The sequence below is a fragment of the Pholcus phalangioides genome, unplaced genomic scaffold, assembly GCF_987345545.1.
Source record: "Pholcus phalangioides strain wild (caught in Gottingen) unplaced genomic scaffold, Ppha-v1.0 ptg000011l_1, whole genome shotgun sequence".
Classification (NCBI taxonomy): domain Eukaryota; kingdom Metazoa; phylum Arthropoda; class Arachnida; order Araneae; family Pholcidae; genus Pholcus; species Pholcus phalangioides.
In genome coordinates this window covers 21108157-21114156 of record NW_028301604.1, presented here as the reverse complement: position 1 = coordinate 21114156, position 6000 = coordinate 21108157, and positions in this window count along the sequence as shown.

Genomic DNA, 6000 nt, shown 5'->3' with positions numbered 1-6000 from the left:
TAAGCTTCTGAAAATACATCAACAAATGAAAATTTAGAAACAGGGCGAAAACAGTGCAGTTATACAATCATACATCGTAAGAAGACTTATTCAGAATTCATCTATGAGTTTGTGGTCCATAAGTATGAATAAATAACCGAGAGAGATTAAAGCAGGGGTTCTTACCCTTCTTCAGCCGCGACCCAAAATCCAACGACATGATCAGGTTCGCGACCCATCAGTCTACTTTTAATTAAAAAATTCTTATTAAATATTTCGGATTAAAAAAATGTTCAGTTTTCGAAATAACTGAAACCAAAGGCGTCTCAACAGGTGGGTCAGCGGGGTGAGCAGGGTCTGAACCCTGGGACCAGAATCAAACAAGGATGCTGGAGTGGGGTCCAAATTATCGAAAGCTGTCACTAATTCTGAAGTTATTTCTTTCATTAATTCTAGAATTTTCTTTTGTCACTAATATCCGAGTATTTTTCATTTGTTTTATAATTATTTTTCGTAAATTCTGGAATTATGTTATTTTATTTAAAATTCTAATCATGTCAGAATTTCCATTAATATTTAATTTGTTCTTAATTTTATAACGATAATTTTCAGCATTCATTCCTGTGATAATGCCATACCATGTTGGATGCCGATCTTTCCCTAAAAATACTATACATATAATCATGGCTCAAGAGCCCCGAAAATGTCTGTGCGTAGCCACATTTCTCTTTTTTCCCCTTTTGTGATAGAGTGTTACTTATTACTTACTTTCAACGAGACCCGTAGTGTGTCATATATCCTTTGTCTTTTATGTATATATATGTTACGGTAAATGTGGTACATTGGTAATCATGCATAATCACTAGAGCCCGGATTATATGTACTACTACTAAAAAAGTGGTGAAATATGCTAAAACAATATGCAAATATGCACTTGAATACCAAAATACGCACTTAGAAATACCAAAACATGTACTTCAAAATGCTAAAACATGTACTTCGAAATGCTAAAACATGTACTTCGAAATGCTAAAACATGTACTTCGAAAACCCAAAATATGCACCAAAAATCTTGAAAAACTAAAATTCCGAAATATGTACCAAAAACGAGAAAATATGCATTAAAAAAAATCCCCATGAAAAGAAATGCAGATATGTTTTTAAAATGCGTATTTATACAAATACATACAACGCCACAATACGCAAAATGCTCAACGAGGTGTCCCCTGTCAGCTCCGTCTTTGGATGAGCCATGCCAAGTAGCGGCTCGAGCTCACCTGCCGTCCGGGTGCAAAGCCTCATGTGTCGCCCCTAAAGACAATCTTGTTGGAAAGATGAAACAAATTTAGCCAGTTAATGCAACGAAATGCGTCTGACCATACGTCCTGCTTTTTAAATAAACTGGCCCGTTATTTTACTGCTCTCAATTATATGCTAGATGACTTTTTCACATTACACTCTCGTTGATGAGCCGTTATATTTCCTCCCCTGCCTTTTGGGGTTGAAGTTTTTAATCAATCTCCAATATAAAGTTGAACTTTGTGTTATCGCCAAAATACCTACCCCAAGAAGTTCCTTAGGCAGAAGCTAGGGAAGTGAAAAGGTGGTTCTGGTGTTCCAGGCCCTGGACCAAAGAGAACTCGAATTATTTCTTTACTTTTATTTGACTGCTCTTGGGGGTGATAAAAAAAAACAAAATTACACGCTTACCCTTTGTGGGGTTCGACGAGAGTCGAGGACCAATGCCGTCTTAATGCATGGAAATACCCGGGCATGACTCGGGGGGCCTCAAGGACAGAGGGGGAGGGGCCTCACGATTAAGAGATCTGTTTAAGATTTTCGAGATTAAACATGTAAATTTGTGAGCAGGCAGTTTTGGACAGGTAGGGGGCTTCAAAAAAAAATCTCTTTGTCCGGTGGCCCATGATACACTTAAAACGACCCTGTCGAGGATGAGGGGGCTTTAGAAGAGTCCATTCTTGTTTCTGGTATTACGCCCCCCCCCCTCCGTTTGTTCCCTCAAGTTTTCTCAATATCTTCGGTGTCAAGGTATGGCTCAAAAGTGTGACAGCAACGCTGGTGTCGTGTAAATCTTTATTATTCAAAATTTAAAAAATTCACACTTCTGAACGAAAGTCTAGGCTGTCGCTCCTTACAGCGTGTCGCCCGGGTGCACCGTACCCCTTGCACCCTTGCTTAAGCCACCCCTTGCCATGCCTTCCATAGTGGACATGGGTGACATAGCACGAGAACCATCCCTGGAGAACTCCCTGAATGCATCAGGTATAAGATGCATGTCTTGTGGACCACAGTGAAAAACTATTCCAATTGCAATTAAAAAAAACCCGAGTGCAAAAGAACTAGAGTATGAAGGAAAACAGCCGGCTTTGCAAATATACTGTCAATCGATATTTTATAGAGAAAAATGCAGTAATTTTTTTATTGTGTTCATAGTTTTTAAAATGAATGAGGTTGTTGAAGAGGAGGGGGAAAATAGGGTATCACATTAACTGAACTGAATTATCAGACTTCGGTAAACTGATACGAACAATCCATCTGTACTTTATAATCTTTCAGCCAGATCTGAGACATAGATAAGGATTAAGGTCGCTGGTGAGGTCAAAGGTCAGGGGATAGGGATAATTCATAAACTTGAGTTCTCTCACTGCTCATTCCCCGCTCCCTCTTGAACGAGTCAAGAACCAACTTAAGATTTTTAATTGTGATATTTGTGCAGGAATGTCACATAACTAAAGTGACCATACATCCCATATTTCCCAAGACATTCCCGTATTTTAACGTAATTTTGGCCGTCCCGACGTCTTTGTAAAAATGTCCTGTTTTTTCACGTAAATTCAACGAAGCCCATTTGAATTTTCATTCTTTATTTAAATCAAGGATTGAAATTATTATTCAACTTATAAATTGTATTATACAATTTATAAGTATTATTATGATAATTAAAACTTGTAATACGACTATTCATATCACATATTTGTCATGCTAAACATTTCATTTCGTGGAATTCATTTCAAACCACTGCAACTTTCAGTAATGCTCCATTTCCCGCGATTAGCAATTTTTCAGTGATTTATGCAATAATTGGCAGCGTTGTTTCTCTTCGATATTATTTTTGGCAATAATTAGGATGTCCCGTATTTCAATCTCAATTTTTTCGTATTTTCCTCGAGGAAATATGGTCAACTTACTCATAACATCATAACGCTGTTGATTGGACCGTGAGAGAGTTCTGATAGTGTTGCTAGCTATGGTAGAATGGGAAAAATAAATGAATGTGTCATTATATTATATAAATCTCAATTGACTATATGACCAGAGGCGTACGCAGGGAGGGGCTCAGGGAGCCCGTGCTCCCCCCCCCAAGATGATCAAAAATTGAAAATATTTTCAAATGTCTTTGTAAAATAATTGAAAATATCGAAAGAAAATGCCTTCATTTTGCTTTCTTGATAAATTTCTGTTAATCGGTTTATTTTTATGAATACTTTTAATTAATGCTGTGCCCCCAGTGAACCTGGTGCAAACGCACCGCTATTCCGCGATTGCACTATTTCAGCCAATCGTGTCTCTTCTTGGTTTACGATAATTCTCACTACTTTAATATCGTAAGATCTGTTGTGCTTTCGGTCACAAGGTGACTTCGTTATGTAATTACTGGAATGTATTCTGAAAGATTAACACTGTATGCCAAACAAAATTGTCCATTTTAATTCGCGTAAGGGAAGGATTAAAATTCCGTGGTTAATGGTAGCGAGTGATGGTGGAAAAAATTTCGAAAATAAAAAATTTCAGTAAAAGTATGCTTTTGGTGATAAACAGTGTTAGGACCCTTCCCATCAGCTGAATTAGTGTAGGTGATAGTGTATCGGAAGGCGAACCTAAAGACCAAGGTTCGCGAAAGTTATCCATAATTTTTTTTTAACTCCTCGTCAGAAAATTACACATTTTAATTCTTTTTGCTGATGCAATACATTTTACAATATATTTTGCGGACTCTTAAAATACAAGAGTACTATAAATCAGTTAAATATTATAACAAAAGCATGCAGAAGAAATTAAGACCAATAATGTTATAAAAAGCGTAGTTGTCTTTTAGTGTCTTTTCTTTTCCTAAGTTCCGATTTTTAAATATTTTTTATCTGTTTACGACTAATTAACGTGCATAATATATATTTTTTTTATGCAATAATTTTTCTGTATATTTTTAGTCGATTTGCTATCGAAAAATGCATTGATAAATTGGAGAAATATTTTACTAAAATTTGCAAAGATTTTCGTTATCCGCCCCCTTAGCCGTTTGAATATTTCAGTTTGTACCGAATTAATGTATTTATATTCTGCCGAATCTTAAAACTTTGGTATATAAAAAATCCATTAAATATTTTAACAAAAAATATGTAGAAAAAATTATCAAGACCAATAATAATGCTCTAAAAAATATAATGCCTTTTAGCATATCTTTACTCTTCTGAAGTTCTGATATTTAAATAGATGTTTAAATATTTCATAGTTGTTTGCGATTATTAACATGCACGATATATTTTTTCATACTATAATTTATCGGTTTATTTTTAGTCGATTTACTATCGAAAAATGCATTGATAAATTGGAGAAATTTTTTACTAAAATTTACAAGGATTTTCTATCACATTTTCAAAAATTTGAAGTCGTTATTCTCCTATAACTGTTTGAATATTTAAGTTTGCTTTCAATGCATAAATTTGTTGCTTTAAAAAATAAAATCCTTTTCATAACATTGACAATAGCGCGATTGCATATTTGAAATTCCTCGCGGACCATCAGTGGAAATGTCTACCTTGTTTGCACCACTGTTCGGCGATCAGATACGAAAATGAAGATATCGTAGAGTTACGGAAATTATCGTAGAGGCTGAAGCAACGTGATTGGCTGTGTGGAAAAAATTACGAAAAAATCTTGTAATCGAGGATAGCGGTGCATTTGCGAAATATGCAACCTGGTGTGACTGAAGCCAGATCCTCCGTACACCTTCGCATATGACCAGTATTTTCCTGGACATTCTCGTATTTTTACGTAATTTTGACCGTCCTGAACTTTTCATAAAAATGTCCTAGTTTTTGCCGTATTTTCAACGGAGGCTACTTGAATTTATAATTTTTGTTGAAATCAAAGATTGAAATTATTTTCCCAACTTATTATTTATATTATGATATGATATAAATATTAATGTTCGTCTCATACATTTCTTTGTTGTGAATGTTTTTCCCCGTGAAATAAATTTTAATTCTGAAATTTGCAGTCGTACTTCATTTTCCGTGATTGGTGATTTCAGCGATAATTGGTGACTTTACTTACTTTTGGCATAATATTTGGCAATAATCGGCAATTTCCCAAACTTGAGTTGGGATACCAATTTTTTGTATTTTTTCTCGAGGACAACATGGTCAGCTTGATGTGACTCATTTTTTCCGGTCAATATTCCATTTTTTAATTCCTTTTTTCCCCCTGTCAGTTGGAGTGCCCACATGGAAAAATTCGAACACGCTGTGGTTATTTATCTTTTCTTCCCTCTATTACTTCTTTTTTTTCACTATTTAGAAATAGCGTAATTTAGAAAAAATTTTGCATTGATTTTCCTCATTTTTTTTAACCCTTTTTCTTTATTTTTCCCGTCACCATTGTTGGAAAATTTAGAAGTGGCTCGCTGCAATGTTGAACATTGTCAGAACGCGCATGTGCGTGATTGGCGCGCGTTTTTCTGGCAACTGTTGGTTGACGCCAACATATTTTACTGGCAACGTTTTACAGGTTGTATTTGGTCAAATGTAACCGATCAGCTCAGCTTATTCATTGTATTTTTCAAGTTTTATACTAGCACTTTTACAAAACGTTTATAGTATAATCCCGGTCTTACAACCAAAAAATTGTCCAAGTTAAAATACTTCTTAACTGGCAACGTTTAATAATGGATGTACAGTCGAACCCCGTTGTAACGCCACCATCCGTCCCAAAGAATTTGGC